This window comes from Apteryx mantelli, chromosome 4 (genome assembly GCF_036417845.1).
Source record: "Apteryx mantelli isolate bAptMan1 chromosome 4, bAptMan1.hap1, whole genome shotgun sequence".
NCBI classification, from domain to species: domain Eukaryota; kingdom Metazoa; phylum Chordata; class Aves; order Apterygiformes; family Apterygidae; genus Apteryx; species Apteryx mantelli.
This window is the reverse complement of record NC_089981.1, coordinates 80,027,333-80,038,352: the sequence shown is the minus strand read 5'-3', so window position 1 is coordinate 80,038,352 and position 11,020 is coordinate 80,027,333. Positions and strand designations below refer to the sequence as shown.

Sequence of the window (11,020 nt, the reverse complement as noted above, 5' to 3'; positions counted from 1 at the left end):
GACCTTGTGATTGCTCCTTTCACAAGGGGCAACTTTCTTGCAAAGGGGGAGGAAAGACTTCAACGACCTTCGGTGTTACGCCTATGCAGGGTCTTGGGCCATTCAGACTGGGGCCCTCGTTTCACACTGACCCAGTAGAGCAAGGGAGGTGAGATGCTTGTGGTGGCACAAAAAAACAGGGCAAAGCAGATCTGCCGTTCGCAGTGTTTTAATCTTCCCTTCAGGGATTTGGGGAGTAGCTGGGAAAGGTTCCTGCCCTGGAAAGCACAAGCGGGCCAGGACAGCAGGGGATCCCCCACAGCAGTTGTGGGACCAGCAGTCTCCTGGTGCCTTGCTGCCTCCAGCAGCTCAGCCTTTGCGTCAGAGCCTCAGTGCTTTGCGGGGCTGCGGTCTTCAAGCCTTTCCCTTTCCAGCAGTGAGAGCAGTGTCAGTGTGGAGGAGGACACGTTTTGCTGGCCTGGGGCTCTCTACTTGATGGACCATCTCTAAAAGCCATCTGGAGAGATTCACCTTACCTTCTCTTGCCTGTGCATTGGGGTGATGGAGGGCTTTTCCTCATGCTGCAACCAGCTCACAGCTGCAGGGCTTGTAAAACTCCCCGATGCATCCTGCAAGCATTTCACAGCAGTTAGTTTAGGAATACCTGAACTGAGCTTTTGGTAGGGAAATATCATTCTTTAATACTTTGCTCACAGCAGATCCTAGGCAGAAAGGTGACAAAGCCTTCCAAACCGTGGTTGCCAGCTTTTACTCTTGTTCCTCCTTGATAATCACTTGCTACTAATTATTATAAGAAGGAATTTATTAGTCTACTCTGGCCAGTGAAATTGGTGGAGGTGCAAAGAAGGAAGTCAAAATCTAGTGTTCACCTACCCTTCACTTTCTCTAAGTGAAATGTCTCATTCCTTTTCACTAGCGTAATCCATCAAGGCACATAAAAAGGTCTTTTGTAGCCTCCTTTAGACTTTCCTGCAGAAAGTTGCAGAGATCTTGTGAACTTTTAGACTTGAATAAGAAACCTAAGTTCCTGTCTTTTTCACTAACTCTGGTTTTATTTAAAGCAAGGCTCATAGTTTTTCTAAGCAATTGGTCAGAAATTATTGAGATTTTCTTGAAAAAAAAAACTCTTTTTTTTTTTTAGTTTTCAAGAAATGAAAGTGTGGAGACAATATTTATCATTTTGGGTACCAGAAAACCAGTTCTTTTCTGTTCTAGAGACTAAATGTACACATTTTTTCTGTTCATTTGATTGAAAAATTATAGGGCAGCTTATAAATGTTTTCATGCAAGCTTGCTATCTAAATGCCAGGAATGATCATTTAATAGTGCCATTATCACATTTTTTCCATTGCATACTAATTAAATTGATAGTAACGGTTGTAAATGCTTGAATAATTAGTAGTTACCTGGGCACTCAAGTTCCAGTGGCTAAAGGTGTCAGAAGTTCAAACCTCATAACAGGGACAGATCCATTCCTACTAAGTGCTTTTGATTGCAGTTTAACAACCTAAAATTGAATATATGATAGGAATAAAACACAACTTAATGCATGAAGTGAAAGATTCCAGGAGAACAACTTCAGTAGTTTTTTAAATCACTAGTAATGAGTAATTGGTACAATATTGGGATAATCTGCTTTGGAAGTTGGAAGAATTTTCCTTAATATTACCCTCTTATTTAAAGTAATTTTTCATCTAAGCTTTGATCTAATTTCATGCAACATGTGTCAGAACCGAAGCTGGACAAAGAATTCATAAATGAATTATTTAGTTTATGAATGTCACCTCTTTTTCTTTTGGTTAATTGCTCACAAATAGATAGTGACTTCTGTGAACATATTCATTATTCAGATTTATTTAGCGGATAATTGTTGGGAATAATTCTTTGTCTGTAGATTGCTTGGAAGCTTTTTGCTGGAAGGATTTAATAGTAAAAATCTATCCAGGCTTTCAATATAAAACAGAATAAAAATATCTGTAACTACTGATGGAGTCCTTAAGCATGACCACCGCAGCGTTAATCAGCAAAGCCAATGTTTTAAGGGTGAACTCCACTGCTACTTCCTATGTTACATAGCAGAAAAAGCAAAGATATCTCAAATATCTGCACAGTACTGACTTTGAATGGTACATTCACATTGTATATGCAAATAAGTTTTTGCATGAAAAGGGTTGCTTAAGTGTTTGCTCAGCAGAAAAACAAAACAAGCCTGAACAAAACATGATTGACTTCCCAGGGAATAAATATGAACAGTCCACACAAAGGAACTAACTGCACAGCCAGTATTTTCCTGCAATACCCCAATGGAAGATGTCTAGGAAATAAACATAACATGATAAAACAATTTTATGCTCAGAGGATAGCTGTGTAACCATACGAACTCTTTTTCCATTTCCTTCTGCAGGAATAAATATTTTAGACAAGCAAAGTACTTTGTAAATGATGCCTTTGTGGGGATTCGTCTGGCCTGGTTCAATTATTTCGAAACCTAGCAATTTTCTCATATCATTGAATCTGGTTTTATTGCAAATAGGGTCATAGAAATAGTCACTCATTGCAATAATGGACTTAGTTTATCTTAACTATTAACACTTCCAGTAGGTTTACACACACGTATATATACAATATTTATGGATATGCACAGTGCATATATATTAATAATGAAGTAACTTTATCTCCAACAATCTGAAAACAAAATCACGTAATACCATACAGTTTGGGGTGCAGTGGTAACTGGAAGCAGCATATCAGGATAACAGAACAGAAAAGGAATAAATAAATTAGAAGGGAGTCTTCCATATCTTCCTCAACTTCCAGAGTGTCAATTGAGCCTTTGTTCAATATTCCACCTTTCGTGGTTCTGTGTGCTCTTGATTAATAATTTAGAGACGCACCTTTTGGCAGCAAGGTAAGTTTTGTGTTTGCCAAGAGTGATTTTCCACCAGTCATGCAATACATCAAGAAATAAAAAGGCGAATTGCTCCACAGAGCGTAATTAGACATGTGCCTTCTTCCTTTTTTTGCCTCTGGAGAAATGGATTTGCTGTTGAAAGATGGAGAACACCCATGAGGTGTCGTGCAGCACCATTTGTCCTCCTCAGACCTTCCAGAAAGGAAAGCACTGTATAAATTCCATCCTTAGGACAAAAATCTGTCCTTTGGATTGTGCATTTCCATGTGTATTCCATAATCAGAATGGTCACGGTTAATCTCTCTTCTGATGGTTGCTCCCAAATGGAGGCATTTTTATGGATTTGAAAAAAAATCAACAGTGAAGCATGATGAAGCCAAAGCAGTGAATGGTCAGGTAGTTTGATAATGCTTGATACTTTTGTGTAGCCAACTACACTGAAAGCAATCAGTTTTCCTTTCCATATGTTCCTGAATTCCTGTGATGCCTACAGACCTCCTGTATCCAGGTCTGTTTGCCGACAGGGAAGGACAGTGTGCTCAGCACAAAGCACAACATCTACTCTTGCTATGGTGCTCCACAAAGGACCCACAAGGTTATCCTCCCTGAGAGCCCCTCACTTTCCCCTTTACATATTACTAGCTGGCTTTGGAAGTCTTCATGATTGTGTAGATGTATAGGTTCCCCTTTGATGCAGGTACGCAGGCCTGGAGCCATTCATCCATGAATTGCAGGCTGGGATTGCCACTGTTTGCAAATATTAGATTAGGTATGGTAATATTGCATGCAGCCATCTGATTCAACACAGCAAGATTTATTTCTGAGGGCAGAGCAAAGGCTTTATTTCTGGATGTAGCAGGCACTTCTGAGTCATGATTCTCTTCCCGGCTCTGTGGCAGCAGTTTTGAATTCATGGTGCGCAGGAGTTTGTACTCTTCTTTAATACAAAGACACAAACACCAAGCAAAATAGATAGTAGGATTTTGTGTTGTGGTGAGAACATCCCCACTGCAGGGCAGAGTGATTCCTGCTCTGTTGGGACTGTCCAGAAATGATTTAACACTCTTGAAGAATCTGGTCTCAATTCATCTCTGGCACGAATCCATTGACTTATAACAGGCATGGATCTGTCTCCACTTCTTAAAATTGCCTCTCTTATTCATGTGTCTTTCTGGGTAGATATTACACATAACCTCAGAGAACTCGTGATGATATATAGTAAATACAGAGAGAATTTCTGTGCTGCTGAAATGAACTTTCTAAACAGTTACAGAATGTTTCCACATCCATTTCGTAATTAGACTCCTGAGATTACAGTCAAGCTACTATTTGTGATCCAAATGTGTTTTTATTTTGGAAATGTCCCATAAGCTATTAGATTTATTCCACCTGAGGTTTTCTCCTCCATTCTGTTCATCCTGCCACTGGGATCTAAAATGTAAGGCATGTATTGATTAAGGGAGAATTACCAAGTAACCAAATGCTAATATCTACTGTTGGCTCATTCTTTCCACATCAGTCAATCCTGTTGAGCTGAATGTAGGAGACGGAGGGAGCTGAAGTGAGTATGGTGATTCTGAAAGACCTTTTATCACCCAGTCATCATATTTTAGGAACTAAAAGGAGTGGTAATAGAACCTCTTCTTAAAGCATCCTGGGCTGTTGTTGATGGCAGGGCTGCTACCAGCCATGAGACAAACGAGAAGACTGAACCAACTGCCAGAAGGTGGATGGCTGAGCTGGCATAAAATAAAAGGGGAGGCAAAAAAGCATGATAATAAAAACCAGCAGGAAAAGCAAGAACAGAATTATCTTTAGGAGTTCCATTATAGCAGCAATCACTTTGTGTTCTGTGTTGTGCTGATTGGTGCTTTTTTTAATGATTACCGATTTCCCCAAGTGAATTTTGGCCTGAGGAGAATTCAGGCTAGGATAACTGCAGGATATAGTCTAAAATGGGGATTAGCAGTCTCGCCTAAATTGTGGAGATATCAAAAGGCTCCTGTTGACTTCAGTGGGCCGCTTAATGGATTTGAGAAAACTGGTAGCCATTAATGCCCAGATTGGTCCTGAGAAGGCAGCAAGTGGGACATAAGCTTTGCAAGGCAGTGGGAAAAGAAGAAGCCAAGGGAATTGTAAACCACCTAGACACAGGCATCGTTGAATAAGATCATTTGAAGGCATTGATGCAAATGTTCTTGAGCTCCATTTGCAGAGTCACCTTGGAGGGGGATTAGATTAGATTAGTGACATGAAAGAAGAACAGAAAACTGCAGAGAAGGACAGATAGAAGCCTGAGAAAAGCCCAAATGAATAAAATACACATGAATTGGAAATAGCTTGGAGGATGATAGTGGATGAAGAATGTAAAAAGCAAGTGGCAAATCCTTCTGTCATTGGTAGCTGCTTTACACTAATGTTAATTATATTAAAGTCCACTAAAGAGGTTATTTGTTCTGGATTTAATTTCTTGTAATTAGTATGCGAGTCTTTCTCCTCCACCTCTGCAAGCCTTGGAGGCTGGTGTTTTCAGAGTAGAACAAGTAGTTTTAACAAAGAGTAACCTGTACAATTTTCAAAACTGTCCAAGTGCTTCTGGAGCCTATATTCAATTAACTCTCAATTTTAACAGAGGTGAGGAAATTAAAAATGGGAAAATTCAGGCAGCACATCAAAGAACACTTTTGGACTTCAGGATCTACTGGCAAGTCAGGCAGAAAGCCAGTTCTGTTTTGCACAACCAAATGGATGGTTTGAGCTGTGTTTTCATTCCAAAGCAGAGCATCATTGGACATGTTGGCATGTCTGCAGGAGTGTCAGAGGGACCTGCTCCCTCCCAGAAGGTCTGTGTCTTATGAAGGAAGAGCTGAGAACAGGATAGGCTTTTACTGGAGAATGTGAAACCAAGGTCCAGCTCTTATCCCCAACAGGTTTGGATCAGATCTTTAAAATGGGATGCCCCTTCCAGTGACCTTAGCAAGTTATCACTAGCTGCCTTGTAACAGTTATGGCTCACTCTCATCTTTTTTCCTTTCTCTCTTTCATTTTTATCAGAAATTTAGTACAGGACCAAGAAACATTTTAGCCTAAATTATATACTCGTGGGAATCATTTCTGTTTCGACAAATCAGCTTTTTTCTGATGTGGGGAATTCTCATCAGCATACTTTTCATCATCTCAGATATTTGAGCCTTTCAATCAGTCTCCTCAGTGAAACAATGGAAATTACTTCACCTTTTCTTTTAAAGATAGACAAATGCAAGGGCAAGGAATAAGCTTCACAGGTGAGGCAGATGGTGAATTAATAGTGTCTGAAGAGAGGAGGATTGGAACTGAGCTCTCATTTTATCATGATTCTGGCTATGTGGCTACAACTTGACAAAAGTAAAATCTGTGAGCTGGTTCAGTGTCTTGCATTCTTGCGCTCACATTATACCAGTTTCTAGCAAGCATTTCTAGGGTTTCTAGGGGGAACTGAAACTGGAGTGCTCTTGCACTCTCCACCTAGGGTTAGCACGTGTCCTTGTGTTTTGGGGAACTGAAAACAAATTGTTCCCTTTTGTACCACACTAGGCCAAAAGGTTCATTCCACTCTGAAATAAAGGTGATGGAAAGTTGATGCAACAACACTTCCTTCCAGAAGACAACCTCTCCTGTTTTTGTGATTCCAGCTCAGCAGCCCTCAGGCTGTACATCTAAAACACCTTTCTGTGACACTCCTGTTTTTGGCAAGCTTTGTCACTTGCTGCATAGACAGTGCCGAAGCTGGGAAATTGTCAACTTCATTGACAGACGTATCTGTCAAGTCCAAAACAAGAAGCTATTAGCATGGGATGCTATAGGACTGCTTTCCAGGAAAGCTGCTGTCTGTTTGAATGAGATGTATTTTCCCTACAAATCTTTTCTGTGCAAAATTTCTAAAAAAATGTAAAAGGAGGCCTAATCCTGCCTCCGCTCCATAACCAGGGATGTTGACTCCACTGAAGAATTTTGCATGCAGAAACCAGGCAGGATTTGACCTCTGCTTTTGTAATCTATGAGACTAATAGATTTTTATTAAAAAAGCAAAACTTATTTGTTAGGGCACTTTGGGTCAAGTTGTCTTCCTCTTATACCCATGCAAAAATATTGCAGTCAGTGGAAATTTGCTGGTGCATGTGTATTACCAGAACTTGCTCTTCAGTCAAGTGAAGTCATGTAAAACACAAAGATGGGGCAAAAAACTGCTGATCCCAAAACAACATATCAAGTTTCTTCTCTGACTAGAGCAATAATTTATTTCCCTCTGATTAAAGTCACTTTAATGTGAGGGGCACAATCTGACTGTAAGGTTGCCACTCTGCTCTCTTGAGCTATAGTTTTACTGACTTCTGCCAAATGGCCAAGGTCTTTCATCTGTCCCATTTCCACTGGCTTGTCTGCTATCACTAGCTTATTATGAGTGGTGAATTTCCAGCCTTTTGTCACTTACACACAGCATAATCTTCTGAATAATACACTCTTTGCTTGCAGCACATGAACCTCACACTTCCTTCTCTTTAAATGATATAAATAAATAATTTAGAAATAATAATAATAAATAATAATAAAAATAATTTAGAAATAATTTAAAAATAGTTTAAAATAATAAATAAAATATCTACCTCACACTTCCTTCTCCTTAAATGAATTTCTCCCACATCCACCAGTCACTGCACAAAGGCACCTGGTTCCCATTTCTAAGCCTTGTAGTCTGTCTACTTCTCATCTGCTCTTCTGGCCTAGATTTATCAGGCTGTGCTAGAAGAATTTTTACCTGGCATTTGCCATAGTGGCAGCAAATGCTGCAGACGTGGCTTCAATCCACTACCAGAGTGTGGTGGGTGAGCCAGACGAGGTACCTCTCCTGTTTCAGGTAGGTGGGCATGTGGAGAAGAACACACTTTCTTGAAGTCTGCACGTTTTCACCGGATGCAAAATGTGTCCTTTGGCAAAAGCATGGGTGGAAAGTGCATCTGAGACTAGAGCACGAGAGAGCATCCTCAAAGTAACTCATAGGAAAAAGGTGGCTCCTTGAGCAACTACTCTGTCATGTCTCTCAGGAGGATCTGGGAAGACCGTGACTTTGTGTGAACCAGCATCAGTGTTGGAGAAGGAGACCAAGTAAGCACCAGGCCAACAGAGCCAGGTAGGTTTGCATGGCTGTGAGACAAGACCTTTTCTGTGCTCCCCACTGCCATTTCAGAGAGCACTCTTTCAGCTCCTTTGGGTTCACTGAATGGAAATCAACCACTTGCATGACAGCATAATGACTCCACTTCCTTTTTTCTAGGAATGTGCAACTTAAATAAGTGTGACAGAGGAGAAGAAAGAGGGGGATTTGGAGCAGGTGGAACTGGTGGTCTATGTCACCTTTACTTGCTGATCTGGAGTCAGATTTGGGGGGCAGCATGTAGCAGAGGAGATGGGCCCTGGAGGCAAGAAGCTAGCACTCCAGTGTACCAACCAGTCCTCAGTTCTTCAGGCCACCAGCTTACACAGGGGTCACTTTGCACAGAAAGAGGACTGGAGATGTCTTATGGAAGAATTCCCCCATATTTTGTCTTTGCACAACAGTCTATATAGCAGTAGTTCTGGCCCTAGGAGTGTGTAACCCTAAAAGGACAGCCAAACCCCTTCTGTCTGAAATCTTTGATTTATTTGCTCCAAAAAAGTCAGGCAGCTCCTCTGGGATGCATATATAATTAATACTTTCTAATTTCAGAAAATTGTCAAGAACTTTTATTACAAAACACTCCTATCTGAATAATGGCCTGTTCACTCTAGGTGCTTTATAGGAACAAAATAGAGGTCAGTTCTTGGGCTTGGGAATGGCACTGGGCAGGTGTCATAGACCTTTCCTGCTCCACACACTGCAAGTGGCTTAGACCTTCTTTCTGCATAAAGTGGGTTCCTGGGGATCTGAACTGTTATCAACCTCTTTAGCATTAATGGCAAAGTAAGGTCTAAAGGAGCAGGTTACTGTATTGCTTTTATACTGATTCAATCCCCCAAAGTCCATTAATAGATTTTATTGCATCACCTGTTAATGATATCAGCTCCTAACAATGATTATTATTGATCATAAATAATATGCTAGTTTTCATTAGTCTTCTTTAAGACCAGGTCTGTATAACACCTACAGACATTGGTAAAGAGACAGTTCCCGCCCTGGAAACTGTATAAATTGAAGGAGCAATGCCAGTTTACAGCAGACTAAAGATCCAGCCCACAGTGTCTGGAGAGACTGAATATATTACACAAGGGAAAAGAAGCCAAGAAGCTGCAGTATTTTGACAGAACCAGTTTAAGCAGTTTTATGATAGAAGCTCTCTCTACACTGGCCTATGTAGGGCAAGAACACAAAACCATTTTTGGACGTACCTGTTGGTCATGATGAAAAGTGCAGGCAGCATCTCATACTGACACGGCCAGCTTGGGAGGCCTGCTCAGAAAAATCCTTCATCAGAGCAGCAGCTGTCTCCTTCCTCCGAGCAAATTCCTTTAAAGCTGTCAAAGATGCTGTAATCAGACTAGGTCATCAAAACCGGTCCTCCTGAGGACTGGAAATAAGATCCAGAGATGCTCATGGCATTCAGCTACATGGGCAAGGTCTAAAACACTAAAGTTTCCATTGAAATTAAATGAAGGGACTGTAATTGCTGTGAAAGAAAAGCAAAGCAATCATTGGAAGAGCCTGAAAGCTTTCAAACTACCTCCTGAAATGATGCTGGCTGTAAAGCAGGGATCTATGTGCCACATAACAGAATCTGATAGCAGAGCAAAGCTTTTACTGGGAAACCAACTTAGATAACTACTGGAGCATTTATCTGTGTGGCTCCTGGAGCTAAGGCAAATTTTAATCGAGATTTCACCACACAGTTGAGTAGTTTTATTACCAGGTTAAATAAAAAAGGTTAATAAAGTAATAAAAATGGATTCTTTGTCTTCTTGATTTCAAAACATGAAGCTGCAGTCAATATGTTTAATAATTTGTAAATAGACTGGAATAAAGCACTACAGCCAGCATGGTCACCACTGAGAGGGGATTGCTGTGCACTTGTATCTTCTCTTGTATTTGTGTTTGCCTCAGCAGTTTTGCAGTTTGCATAAATCATCTGTCTGTAAGGAAGAGAAAATGGACTGAATTCCTCTCTGGTTCAATATTTAATGCTATTACTGTTATCTGGGATAAATTTGTCTTGGATTTGATTAAACACAATCCTGGATAAAATTAAAGGGTATCAATGTATCTGAATTTAGATGTTTTTACAGTGTATTGCTTACAGGACATCTGAATTTAGGTGATGGATCCCTGCTTGAGGAGTAGTGATACAGCGAATAGATCACAATGTGTCCTGGATGCTGCCCCATTGCTCTGGCATTGCACCAGTTACTGGTTCCCAACTATTTCCTCTCTCTCAGATGCAAAAAAGAAATCATCCTGATGTGTGGTGCAAGTGCTTGGACAACTACAGAAAAAATGAGAGCAAGCACCCTCTCTCCCAAGCAGGAATAGCTAGCACAAATCACTGTCTGATTTACCTGACACTTGATGTGCTGGTGATCTGGCCAGCTGTTCTGCACTGCTGAGCTTTCAGCTGGCCAGGACCACCAAGCAGCACCCTGACCACTGGAGAGGACAAGAGAGAGGGGAGGAGGGAGTATGCGAGGCTGCCTAAGCCTAAAACAAGAGCAAGTATGTAAAGTGGGGATCTTCAGGGGGAAAAGGGAAAAAGAAGGTAACGTGCTCAACTGAGCTTCCAAAGGAGATAGCTGGAGGAGAGGTGGCTGAAGTGCAGGAGAGATGCAAGCACGTCATGGGGGCACGGTGATCTCTAAAGCAATTAGAGACCCTAGAGGAGTAAGGCATAGAGAAAGTCGGTGCAGGCAAGGAATGGGCAGCGTTCCCAGAAGTTGGTTCATTAAGCTGTTGCTAGCATCATTAGTGATAACACAGAACTCGTTTCCCATATCTGATTGCTGTTTTCATCAAAGTCTCTGAGAGCGTTTCACCCTACTGGCTCTGTGCTACTTTTTCCACCTGTCAGAGGGGGAAACTGAGGCAACAGGCTGCAAAGTGACTTGCCC

General features: G+C 41.1%; 1 long non-coding RNA gene across 1 annotated transcript; it reads right to left on the bottom strand.

Annotated features, from left to right (window-relative positions):
- Nucleotides 1-588: 588 nt before the first annotated feature.
- On the bottom strand, nucleotides 589-9,349 carry LOC106483173 (uncharacterized). Its single transcript, XR_001292311.1, has 3 exons — nucleotides 9,314-9,349; nucleotides 1,407-1,507; nucleotides 589-608 (listed from the first exon to the last, which is right to left on the bottom strand). It is a non-coding gene; the product is annotated as an uncharacterized lncRNA (long non-coding RNA).
- Between the last annotated feature and the right edge of the window lie 1,671 nt (nucleotides 9,350-11,020).